Here is a 14,008-nt window from a genome sequence, read left to right on the forward strand (position 1 = left end):
TATGGGTGGGGACACAGCCAAACCATATCAGCTACTTTGATATTCTACCAACACCCAACACTTCATTTCTTCACCTTATGCTCTGTGTCTGTCTACCATAAGAATCTGAGTTTGTTGGCTGGGTGCAGTGGCTCATGCCTGTAATCCCAATATTCTGGGAGGCCGAGGCAGGCAGATCACGAGGTCAGGAGATCAAGACCATCCTGGCTAACAAGGTGAAACCCTGTCTCTACTAAAAATACAAAAAATTAGCCGGGCATGGTGGCACACGGGAGGCTGAGGCAGGAGAATCACTTGAACCCGGGAGGCAGATGTTGCAGTGAGCCGAGATCGTGCCACTGCACTCCAGCCTGGGTGACAGAGTGAGACTCATCTCAAAAAAAAAAACAAAGAATCTGAGTTTGTTTAGGGTAATGATTATGTCTTACCCATGTCCAGACATCACCAACACCTAGCACGACAGTTAGCATGAGCTCAATGAATATTTATTTTTAAAATAAAGTCCAAGTTATTGATGGATTAGATAGTATTATAACATGAATCTTCTATTCTCATTAGAAAGACTGTCTTGGAAATACATTTTTTGGTGCTACTAACATTTCAGCAAGTTGATTTTCTTCTTGTGTGTATCTACTATGGAAGCTATACATGCAATGCATACTTAAGAGTCAATACACTTGTACATCTATACAATGAAATATGACTCGGCAAGATAAAGGAACAAACTACAGATATGCACCATGATGTGGATGAATCTCAAAAGCATTATACTCAGTGAAAGATGCCAGGCAGAAGAGGCTACATGTGCTGGGACTCTATTTATATGAAATATCCACAAAAGGCAAGCTATAAAGATAGAAAGTAGATTCGTGGTTGCTAGGGACAGGGGATAATGGAAATCAGCAGTAAATGTGCATGAGGGATGGAATTGGCATGATGAAAATGTGCTAAAACAGATTTATGGTGATGGTTGCACAACTTGGTACATTTGCTAAAAAAAATCACTTGAAAACAGTGATGTGCAAAATATGCTCTGATAACCATTTTAAAATCAGTTTAGGACTCTGGAAGTTTTCTGGCATTCTTAAGAAAGACCAGCACCTATCTGCATAACGTTCCGAGTAGACATGAGCATCCCTCACAGGAGGGCAGTTTTCAAATGCGAGAACACAGAGGCATTCGAGGAGCATATTACCCCCAGATAAATTTTTGTTTGACATAGGGTCTCACTATATTGCCCAAGCTGGCCTCAAACTCCTGTGCTCAAGTTATCATCTCACTTGTGCCTTAGTCTCCCAGGTAGCTGGGACTACAGGTGTGGACCACCATGCCCATTTCCCCCCAGATAAGTCTTTAATGGAGCCTCCAATACACCGAGATTAAAGTTTCCAACATCGGCACTGGCAAAACTATAAGGGCTTCTTCTCCACAAGACCCATAGGAGATGCTCCCTGGGTTTATGTGCCCTTCCCCACGACAGACCTTCACATCAGCGCTGCAACTGGATTCAAGTGTCAGATGTGCTAGTTAATGCTGTGGGTCCCAAAGGAATGAGACGTGTAATTCTGACTAATTTCAACTGAAGATAAGTGCAATGTCTCTACAAACAAAAACAACAATAAAAAGATCTTTTACTGTGTCAAACATGACTACTTCTTAGTGTATCTCTTACTTGTTTGTTATAAGTATGCTTTAAAAGTCTCTCTCCTTTTTCCATTTCCCACTTTGAGTTCCTCTAGAAGGACTCCCTTCTGTTACTCTTTATACATGCACTGCCTCACAGAGGAGGTAGAAAGGCCTCAGGATGGGAAAACTGAGGGGAAAAAAGCAAAACCATCATGCCACCTAAAAACTAAACTTAAGAGTATTCCTACCTCTTGCTGCATTTTTCTTTTTTCACATTATACCATCAACACCTTTCCTTATATTAAAATTCGTGTTTTGTTCTGGTAGTAGCTCTCCCACATAGTATTCACAGCATTTTGCTGCTCTGGCTGGAGTGGGTGTGAGAAGCTTGGACTCTCCCACACTCAGCCTTCCCAAGATCATCATGGGAGACCCCCAGGGCTCTGTGGAACACAGTTTGAAAGGAATGATTGGCAGCATCCACTTTAATGGTTGAGTAGCATTTTATTTATGGATGAACCATAATTTTCTAAACATATTCCCTTTGTTGGCTATAAAGTTTATGTCCAGGTTTTTAAACATAAGATTGTAGTAAGCAGCATGTAGCTAAATCATTTTGCATATTCAGGATATTTTCTGAAACTTCTAAAAGTGTTACTGGGGTTCAAATTTCTGCACACCTGTATACAAGTTGAAAAAGTACACTCTAAAAATTTTGTTCCGATTAGCCTCTGGCAGAAGTGCATGAGTGTTTGACTCCTTAGTAACTGAGTAGTGTCCTCTTTTTTAAATCCCTGCTGCCAAGCTGATAGGTAAAAAATTGTGTTCATTATGTAAATTTACAATTCTTTGAATACTAATGAGGTTCGACATTTTTTCTATTTTGATTTGCTTTTTATGCTGTTAGGTTATTCTGCTCTCATTAGCATTTTTTTTTTTTTTTTTTTTTTTGCAATGGAGTTTCGCTTTTGTTGCCCAGACTGGAGTGCAATGGCATGATCTTGGCTCACCGCAACCTCTGCCTCCTGGGTTCAAGCGATTCTCCTGCCTCAGCCTCCTGAGTAGCTGGGATTACAGGCACCTACCACCACACCCTGCTAATTTTGTATTTTTAGTAGAGATGGCGTTTCTCCATGTTGGTCAGGCTGGCCTCGAACTCCCGATCTCAGGTGATCTGCCTGCCTTGGCCTCCCAAAGTGCTGGGATTACAGGCGTGAGCCACTGCACCTGGCCTAGCACTTTGCTTTTTAATTGGCAATTCAGTTACATTTCCTGGGAGGAAAACATTGGCTCATCTTCAGCTATCCTTGAGCCCAGACTCAAGTTTATGTTTCAAGTACTGGCCAGCAAGACAGACTCCAAGTTGCATTTCAGGTCAGAATCCGTGCATTTCTGGATCACTCTCCACTACTTTCAAGTGCATGACCATCTCTTGAAGCACAAATTTCTTGGGCACCTAATTTAATTTAACAAACTCAAAGAGTTCTTTGTGTCATCTTTGAGAAGAAAGACAAGCTCAGAAGTCTTGGGGGCAGCAATCAGATAAGCACGTTGCCAGAGAATCTTTGCTGAAAAATAAATTTAAATAGCAATTAATGCTTTTGTGTAAAGTTAAAGAGGAGTCTTGAGAATGTGACAGTCCAGCTGAGCATAGTAGCTCACGCTTGTAATTCCAGCACTTTGGGAGGCAGAGGCAGGCAAATCACTTGAGGTCAGGAGTTTGGGACCAGCCTGGCCAACATGGTGAAAGCCTGTCTCTACTAAAAATTAGCTGGGTGTGGTGGCAGGCACCTGTAATCACAGCTACTTGGGAGGCTGAGGCAGGAGAATCACTTGAACCCAGAGGCAGAGGTTGGTTGCCGTGAGCTGAGAGCACACCACTGTACTCCAGCCTGGGCAACAGAGCAAGACTCTGTCTCAAGAAAAAAAAAAGAGAGAGAGAGAGAGAGAGAGAATGTGATAACCTAGCTCACCTTTGAGAAGTCCTTGGGATTCGCATTGTCATTGCTTAGTCAATCTCACCTGCCTGTTTGCTTTCTTTCCTTCCTTCTTTCTGGCTTTCCTTTCTTTTCTTTCTGCTTTTAGCACCTCCTATTTGACAATACCTATACAAGACATTGTGGGATTTCAACAACAAAAAAGTAGTGTAATAAACTCTGTCCCAAAGGTGTGCATAGGACAAACATTCAGAAAATAATTTTAAAATTACCTCTTTCCTTTTGAAAAATGATGTGTTAATGCTTTTGCTTTCTACAACCTAGTAAAAGGGAGATTCCCAAAGGTGAATTATTGATATTTAAAATTTTTTATATACAAAAATAGCAAAAGTTCATTTAAAAAATTTAAGCAATATAAAACTATAAAGCCCAGAGTAAAAGTGCCCCAATGCATGCACTCTAACATGGAAAAGAAGTCACAGATGTTATAATCCCCAGAACAAAGGCATGAGTAGTACTTTGCAGACACTTTCCCATGTTCATACACATATGGAACATATATGTAACAAAATGCTGCTTGAGTTCTCTCCTTTTGTCTTGAAATCTTGGCTAAATCTTCAAAGCTGAAGCCAGTCATTTCAACAAAGCCACACATTCTAAACACAGTGCCAAAGAGTTGCCCAAATCACCCTTTGGCCTTATAAAGAGTTGGCTAAGCTGGCCCTTCTACCTTGCCCGTCCACCCCATCTAGCTTCTAGAAGCAGAAGGTCAGTCTCCTGAAGGAGAAAGGGAATCATCCAGGTAGTGAGGTGCATGCCCAGGGAAAAAGTGCTTTGGCAGAACCAGGAATGTCCCCCTCCAATCCCTCAGCCCAATCCAACCAAAAAGGGCACCAAGAGTGCCAATCATAGAGAAGGAGGGTGTCAGCACCAAAAGGAGACTGGCATCTGTGTGCAACTGCATGCTTACTCAGCTGTGGGACTTTGTGAATGAGCCTGCAATGTGTCCCTTCACATGCAAACACCTAGAAACTGGCACCTGCTTTTCACCTGGAGATTCTGAAGGCACTAATGTCCCCATCCCCCCTGAGGGCACTAAGGCTGACTGGAGCTGCACAGAAGAGAGAACAGCAGCAGGATAAGGCACCACACTCACCATTCAGCATAGCAATGGTGTGTGGTCTGAGTCCCTGGTAATTAGGAAAACACAAATGTAAATATTGAAACACCATTATCTGACAGGTTGGCAAAAATGTAAAAGATTGATAAAAATCCTGTGTTGGAAAAAGTGTGTGGAGAAAGGCACTCATACATTATATATAAGACTATGTCTTGGTCTTTTTTCTGTTGCTACAACTGAATACCACAGATCAATGTGTAAAGAATAGAGGTTTATTTAACTCACAGTTCCAGAGGCTGAGAAGTTCAAGGGCATGGCACCAGCATCTGGTGAAGGCTTTGTGCTGCCTCATAACACGGTGGAAAGTACCATAGGGCAAGAGAGGAAGCAAGAGGAAAGCAAGAAAGCCCAAGTCACTTTTTGTAACAACCCACTGTGACAGTAACTAATCCACTAGTCCCAAGACAGCAAGAAATCACTCACTTTCTCTAGCCAGCATTAATCCCTTCATGAGAGTGGATCCCTCATGATCCAAGGGCCTCTTAAAGGTGCCACCACCTGTCAACAGCTTTACATTGAGGACTAGCCTCAACATGAGTTTTGATGGGGACAAACCATATACAAGCCATAGCTAACTACAAATATAAATACCTTCTTTGGATGACAATCGTCAGTGTCTATCAAAATGTTAAAGACATATGCCTTTTCAGCCAACAATTCCACTTCCGGCACTCTATTTAAAAAAAATAATAATCTTCCAAACTTTTTGAGAGATGATTTCTATCCCATCAGTGTGGAGGTAGGAAGAGCAGAACTGGTGGGAGGCTTTGAACAAATTCACATAGGGAACAAAGAGAATGACTGTGAGGATGAAGAAGAGGAGACTGACTAGAGATAGTTAACAGGTTGAATTAACAGGACTTAGAGGCTCTCATGGATTGAATTGTGTCCCTCAAAAACGTATATTGAATTCCTAATCCCCAGTACCCGTGAATGTGACCTTATTTGGAAATGGGGTCTTTGCTAATGTAATCAAGTTAAGATGAGGTCATATTCACACATTAGGGGGGTCCTAGTCCAATATGACTGATGCCTTTATAAAAAGAGGAGAGATACAGACATACAAGGAGAATGTCACATGATGATGGAGGTAGAGAAAGGAGCGATGCCTCTACAAGCCAAGGAATGTCAAGGATTGCCAGGATTACCAGAAAGGCATAGAACGGATTCTCCCCTGCAACCTTCAGGAAGAGCACGACCTTGCTGACAACTTGGTTTTGGACTTCTAGACTCCAGAATTATGAGAGCACACATTTCTGTCATTTCTGTTGTTTTCAGCCACCCAGTTTGTGGCACAGTGCTCCTCTTTATCCACTGTTTCACGTTCCACAGTTTTAGTTATGTGTGGTCAACTACAGTTTGAAAATATTAAATGGAAAACTCCAGAAGTAAACAATTCATAGTTTTCAATTGTGCACCATTCTGAGTAGTGTGATACGATCTCACACTGTCCACTCCATCCCACCGGGACATGAATCATCCCTTTGTCCAGCGGATCCATGCTGTAGACACTGACCACCTGCAAATCACTTAGGAGCTGGCTCGGTTATCAGATTAAAAAAAAAAAAAGGCCACAGTATATATAGGGTTTGGCACTATCAGTGACTTCAGGCATCCAATGAAGTCTCAGAACATATCCCCCACAGATAAGGGGGAACTACTGTATTCTGTTACAGCAGCCCTGGGAAATGAATACAGAGGCCAACTGGCAAAAGTGGCCAGGAACAGAGAAATCAAAGATGACTTCAGATGAGTCTGGCTTGGGCCACTGTGTCCACACTAGTCCCGTGAACTATGCTGATAGATGTAGAAAACATAGAATGGGGAGCAGCTGGGTTGGGGCAGGACGTGAGTAAGGAATTTAATGTCTGATGTGGTAGGTCATGGCCCAGGGTCCACCTGTGTGGACATGTCCAGTCAGCTAAGCTGAGCAGAGAGGCCAAGATAGCCTGGACTATGGGAAATGGGTCTAAAGAGATGTCAAATTCAGTTTGAAATGTGTTAGCATTCAGATTGGAAAACCTTCACCTTCATTCTCTCTAAGGTGAGAGAGACCTTACTCCATGGTAGAGAAATGCACCTCTCAGCAGAAACGCACCCAGAACAAGCATGGTGAGTTCTGGGATCTAGGTCCCTTTCCTGCTGAACAAGGATCCCCATCCTCACTGACTCTTTAGAGCTAGTGTGGGTCCGCTCTGGCCTCTGGGCTTCCCCGTGAGCTGGACAGCACAGCTCCTCAGAGCATTGTGGAGACATCCTAAGAGTAGAGCCGTGAGGCAGGGTCTCGGGGGACCTGCCTCTAACTTGGGGTATGGTCTGGCCTGGGCACTTAACGACTCAGAGCCTCTCCCTGGAAACCACTCACTGGGAAGTAACAGTGGAGCGATGCAGAAAGGAAGGTGAGAACCAAAGTAACCCCATAGTTAGTTCAAGCATTTTCTTTTACAGAGGAGCAATATCAGACACGCAGAAGTTAAGTGGTGTATTCAAGGTCACAGACAAATGGGTTTTGAAGCTGGAATTGAAAAGTGCTCTTTTCATTAAAGCATTTCTAAGGTCTCTTTCAGTTTTTAAATCCTCTGGTTATAAAAGCAATTTATAAATTTATAAATAGAATGGGGTGCTAGAAGTTTCTAAATACCACCAGACACCAAAAACTGCTGTTTAAAGAGAGGAACTAATTGGAATTCATCACAATTCAGAGGCCACACATTAATTCTGTGCACTGGAGCAAGACCTGTATGGCAGATCATTTGAATGCAGGAGGTCAGTCAGATAGATTGCTTCTTTAGATCTTCAAGAACATTCAAGAACACTGTCAAAACTTTTCTATTACAAACATTTTCATGTTGGATTTTCAATAATGTTTCCTGCTATACAGAAATGGGGCGGCTTGAAAACTTGCCCCTGCATGCCCCCATCCCAACTCAAAAAGGAAAACAAATGTGGTTGCAGCAGCTTTGCCCTAAAGTCAATATCCAGACAGAAACTGTGAAAAATAGCAACCAGTCGCTTCCCCAGGTGATCTGTTTATTGAAAATGAGCTTCCCTCAGGCCACATGGATGTAGGCTCCAGGGTCTGAGCTAGACTTTGAATGTGTTTGACAAATGAAGAGAGAGGACTAGAGAGGTGTTCCCCTGCCACCAGCCACATCCAGATGTAATCACAGACCAAGGCTGGCTGCTGCTGGAAGCTGAGCCTCCCCAGGCAGAGAAGAAAGCAGCATCTCCTACCCTCCACCCACCCACCCATCCTAACTCCTCTTTCTCTTTTCTGTCTTGGACCATCCAGATTTCCCCCGAGCTTCCTTTCTCTTTTGTCTTCAATCTTACTCTCCCCTCTCTGCTCCTCTTTCTATCTCTTTCATATCTTCCTCTTGACCATGTATGTCTCTTCTCCCTAATACCCAACCCCAACTCTGGTCTGTCTATTCCTGGACAGACAGAAATGAATTCACTTTCAACCAATAAATATCAATAATTCCAATGCCATGAAAAGGCTAGTCGTATGGTAATGAGTAGAACCAATCCTCTCCTCCCAATAGGGTGCAGTGACTCCAAATGGTCATGGGCTGGCCACCATGGAATCATCAGCCCCAGGAGGATACACCAAGCTCCATAAGGCAGTGCCATCTTGGTTCTCAGGTTCTCTGAATGGCCAAACATCGAAATCACCAGAATGGAAAATTGAGCATGTATAGGAAGCTCTCCTTCCACTCCCAACATAAAGAATGGGTAGAAATATACGAGTGTGTGTGTGTGTGTGTGTGTGTGTGTGTGAATGCGCTAAATGCCACTAAACTGTACAATTGTTAAAATGGTAAATGTCATGTATATTTTACTACGATAAAAATAACAAGGACAGCCAGAGTCAATCAGTGCAAAGATAGGGAGAATATGAGGTTTTAGTCATTGGAAAGAAAGGCCACCTGAGGGTGTGCGTGTGGACAGAGATAGAGACAGATAAAATTTATGTAACATAGTCAAATTCAAAAGCAAGAAATGAAAATTTGAGAATAGGACCTTTAAGGACACAAGAGTGAGAAGGTGTTAAAGCCAGGTAGCCCTCAGTGAGTTAAGAGGAAATATGTAATTCAGAACTAGGGTTGAAGCCCCAAGCACCTGCTCAGCAGATGTTGGAACTGTATTCTATGCATTAACGTGAGAAAGCCAAATGCTATCACTGAAGGATGACCAGAAAACTCTACCCAAAGGTTATAAACATACTAGCATTTCTTCCAATAACTCTAGAGGCTGATCAAACCATAGCTCTAACAATGGTCCCTCTCTGAAGACTTTTATCTAGGCAGAAATCAGGACCAGAAGAATCTTTGCAATGAGCCGGGCATGGTGGCACCTGCAGTCCCAGCACTTTGGGAGGCTGAGGCAGGCAGATCACGAGGTCAGGAGTTCAAGACCAGCCTGACCAACATGATGAAACCCTGTCTTCACTAAAAATACAAAAATTAGCCTTGGGTGGTGGTGCATGCCTGTAATCACAGCTACTCAGGAGGCTGAGGCAGGAGAATTGCTTGAACCCAGGAGGCAGAGGTTGCAGTGAGCCAAGATTGTGCCACTTCACTCCAGCCTGGGCAACAGAGTGAGACTCTGTCTCAAAAAAAAAAAAAAAGAAAAAAAGGAAAAAAAAAGAATCTTTGAAATGAAATCTCTTCCAACCCTGTACCTTGGGTCTCATGTTAGCAAATAAGCAGTTAGCATAGAAATAGACCTTTGGTTTGCAAAGCTGAAACTTTGGAATTTTGCCTGGAACCAATCATTACTTTATTTGCCCAAATCCTGTACCAGACATAGGTCATATGCATCCAACAGGCACCCCTTATTGGGTTTTTATGGATGTTCATTAACAGCTACATTGTTGGCCAGGCCATTTAGAGACACTCAGCTGGAAACACCAGCTGCTTCACCAAAGTTATGAATACCGCTGAGCCTTCCACCGAGGGTTGTAAAGCCTTAATGGAGTGGCAGCACAGTAGGGCAATTCAGGCCGATTTAGATTTTGTAGCATGTGCATAAATGACTGTTTCCTGTCCTGCTCGGATTTTTCTGTTCAAACCCTTTCCATCCACGTGGGATAGTCACCTCCAGAATACTAACCTAAGGAAGGTGGTCTCCACTTATCCAGGCTACTGACATATGGATTTACAAAGAGTTTTTCCATTCCCTCAGACGCTAATGCCTTCCCTTTGTACAGAATGTTTAACATTTACTAAATACTTTCACGGTACCATCCAGTTCCTATGAAGTAGGTAATAGGGCCGGTGTTATTATCCTTGAGATAAAGAGGTCCAGGGAGGTTTTGGGACTTGCCGAAAGATGCACAGAAAAGCTGGAGCTTGCAGGTGTCCAGTCCACTCTACCAGGTGTCCAGGTGGCCTTTTCTTCCAATGACCATGACCTTCCATTCTCCTTGTCTTGACATTGATTAATTCTGGCTCTTTATTTTTATTGTGGTAAAATATATGTAACATAAAATGTACAATTTTTAAGTGTACAGTTCAGTGGCATTAAATATACTCACACTGTTGATTCATCCTTATGCACCATAGGCAGCACAGGCATCAAGATGTCCAACCGAGTGGTCCGCTGGGAAGCCAGCCACTCTGGGAACTGGTACGCAGCCTCAGGACCACAGCTGAATGCACAGCTAGAAGGTTGGCTTTCACAAGTAAAGTCTACAAAAAGACCTGCTAGAGCCATTATTGCACCCCATGCAGGATATACGTACTGTGGGTCTTGTGCCACCCATGCTTATAAACAAGTGGATCCGTCTATTACCCAGGAAATTTTCATCCTTGGGCCTTCTCATCATGTGTCCCTCTCTCAGTGTGCACTTTCCAGTGTGGATATATATAGGACACCTCTGTATGACCTTCGTATTGACCAAAAGATTTACAGAGAACTGTGGAAGACAGGAATGTTTGAACGCATGTCTCTGCAGACAAAGATGAACACGGTATTGAAATGCATTTGCCTTGTACAGCTAAAGCCATGGAAATCCATAAGGATGAGTTTACCATTATTCCTGTACTGGTTGGAGCTCTGAGTGAGTCAAAAGAACAGGAATTCAGAAAACTCTTCAGTAAATATCTAGCAGATCCTAGTAATTTCTTTGTGGTTTCTTCTGATTTTTGCCATTGGGGTCAAAGATTCCGTTACAGTTACTATGATGAATCCCAGGGGGAGACTTATAGATCCATTGAACATCTAGATAAAATGGGTATGAGTATTATAGAACAATTAGACCCTGTATCTTTTAGCAATTACTTGAGGAAACACCGTAATACTATATGTGGAAGACATCCCTTTAGGGTGTTAAATGCTATCACAGAGCTCCAGAAGAATGGAAGAATATGAGCTTTTCCTTTTTGAATTATGCCCAGTCAAGCCAGTGTAGAAACTGGCAAGACAGTTCAGTGAGTTACGCAACTGGAGCGCTCACGGTTCCCTGAAGCTCTGAATCCTCAGGGAGGCCACCTGCACATTCTCATACTCTGTCCAGGGTCCCAGCCTAGCCTTTACCAAAATACTGGTCCTGGTTTGGGGGGATTCTGAAATCTCAAACTAATAGAACTTTTCTTCTCTTTTTTTCTAGTAGGCATAGTCCTTCCTTAATTTCAACTCATTAAAAAATGCTTTATAGTTTAGGGCAGTGGAAGGAAGGCTGGCATCAAAATATTTTGATCAAAAAAGGTAACAATGTAAAGGCTCAGTTGTGGCAGACAGCTTTTTGAAAGTAACTTGAAAAGCATTTACCGTATCCTAAATTTGCACTCTTTGCAGACTTGTGCACATATACTCCGCTTTCAGAATAGTTTTGCAAATTGTACACAAACAAACAAAAAGGTGGAAGCTTTTCAATAAAGAAATTGCATTTATAAATGATCTGTATTATAATAAATCTCCAGTTATAGTCAATTACTACCCATGTTGTACAACAGATACCTTCTATTTTAGTTGCTAACAAACGGCTACACAATACAAAATAAATAAATTAATTAATTCACATTGTTATGCAACCATTATCATCAACCATCTCCAGAACTTTCTCCTCATCCCAAACTGAAACTCTGTTCCTATTAAACAGTAACTTCCCATTCCACTCTTCCCCTAGCTCTGGGAACCACAATTCTACTTTCTATTCTCTGAATTTGACTACTCTGGGAACCTCATGTAAGTAGAATCACATAGTATTGGTTCGGTTTCTGGCTTTTTTCACTTGGCATAATGTTTGCAAGGATCATCCATATTGTAGCGTTTGTCAGAATTTCAATTCTTTTTAAGGCTGAATAATATCCTATTTCATCTCTATATACAACCTTTTGTTCATCCATTCATTCATTGATGGTGCCCTGCACTCCTATTTCCTTTTTTAGGAAATAGCACGTCCCCCTTTTTTTTTTTTTTTTTTGAAACGGAGTCTCACTCTGTCGCCCAGGCTGGAGTGCAGTGGCGTGATCTCGGCTCACTGCATGCTCCACCTCCTGGGTTCACGCCATTCTCCTGCCTCAGCCTCCTGAGTAGCTAGGACTACAGGCGCCTGCCACCACGCCCGGCTAATTTTTTTGTATTTTTAGTAGAGACGGGGTTTCACCATGTTAGCCAGGATGGTCTCAACCTCCTGACCTCGTGATCCTCCCGCCTTGGCCTCCCAAAGTGCTGGGATTACAGGCGTGAGCCACTGCGCCTGGCCCACTTTTTTTTTTTTTTTTTTTTTTTTTAAGAAATTATCTTCCCTGTTGGGTAAAGTCTGGTGGAAGTATTAAGATTTTCTGGACAGAAAACAACTCAAACAGCTGCTTTCTCTTAGAACTTAAAACCCAAGCAACCTGATAAATAGAATAAAAATGAAATAGGCTTTTAGAAAATATATACACAGGTCTACCCAGGCAAGGCTGAATCATAGTTTTGGCTACATAGAGATGTTCCCATTCTAATTCATTTCCAAGCCTGGCTTTCCACCCTTCCCTTGGATTATGCAATTTACACCATGGCCAATGTTAGATTCTGCTGCTGGAAACCAAAGAATTCTCACATTCATCAAAACTAAATAAGGGGTACCCCACTCTACAGCCTCCATTCTAGCTATGGGCATGACTTATTTCCTCCTTAAAGAATGCATCTAGGCCGGGTGCAGTGTCTCACGCCTGTAATCCCAGCACTTTGGGAGGCCGAGATGGGAGGATCACTTGAGGTTAGGAGTTTGAGACCACCCTAGCCAACATGGCAAACCCTGTCTCTACTAAAAATACAAAAATTAGCTGGGCGTGATGGTGGCCACCTGTAATCCCAGCTACTCGGGAGGCTGAGGCAGGAAAATCACTTGAACCCAGGAGGTAGAGTTTGCAGTGAACCGAGATCGCACCACTGCACTCCAGTCTGGGCAACAGAGCGAGACTCCTCAAAAGAAAAAAAAAAAAGAATGCATCCAGTGTTTATTTTTGTATCAACTTACATAGATTTGTGGGGACAAGATGCAGAATGTGGAATGTAGGGGGTAAGGAGAGGGGAAAACAGGATAGAACTGTGGTATCCTCTATTTGTCCTGTAGATGAACTTGAATTTCCTTTAAAAACCTATTTAGATTCACCTTTGCTTATTTTTATGTCAAATCTGGGCCAAAGATATAAGAACATAGCTATCAGTATTTCCAGGCTTTACAATTCCTTCCAGTCTGGTCTCCTCAGATATCTTGGGGGTCTTTGAAATGTGTTTCTAGGTCTATTTTCCTAAGTGTTCTACAATACCAAATACAATCAGTAATGCTCCTGCTTTCTCCTACAAAAAAAAGTATTCTATTTCCCTCAAAATATTCATTCAATCAGTCAACAAATATTAACTGAACACTTAAAATATACCAGGCACTGGGCTAAGTCTATGGACACAGCAACAAAAGGACAGACATGCCCTCTATCCTCAGGAAATGTGCCTTTCAGTGGGAGAGGTCGGTAGTAACTAAATGATAGGGCAAAAATATGTAAAATTCCAACTCAGCTAGCTGAGAACTTTGCAGCAGGATGCCACCTGGTCAGGGATGCAGAAAAGGCTTCCCCAGAAAAGGGTTACTGAAATTAGGTTTTTTGTGCTGTTTTGTTTTGAGAAGGAGTTTCGCTCTTGTTGCCCAGGCTGGAGTACAATAGCGTGATCTCGGCTCACCGCAACCTCTGCCCCCCCAACCCCTGGTTCAAGCAATTCTCCTGCCTCAGCCTCCCTAGTAACTGGGGTTATAGGCATGCACCACCACACC

At 42.6% G+C, this 14,008-nt stretch overlaps 1 pseudogene; it reads left to right on the plus strand.

The window, feature by feature from the left end:
• The first annotated feature begins 10,321 nt into the window (after positions 1-10,321).
• LOC107975390 (protein MEMO1-like) lies at positions 10,322-11,213 on the plus strand (annotated as a pseudogene).
• The last annotated feature ends 2,795 nt before the right edge of the window (positions 11,214-14,008 follow it).

Source organism: Pan troglodytes, chromosome 5, assembly GCF_028858775.2.
Source record: "Pan troglodytes isolate AG18354 chromosome 5, NHGRI_mPanTro3-v2.0_pri, whole genome shotgun sequence".
Taxonomy (NCBI): domain Eukaryota; kingdom Metazoa; phylum Chordata; class Mammalia; order Primates; family Hominidae; genus Pan; species Pan troglodytes.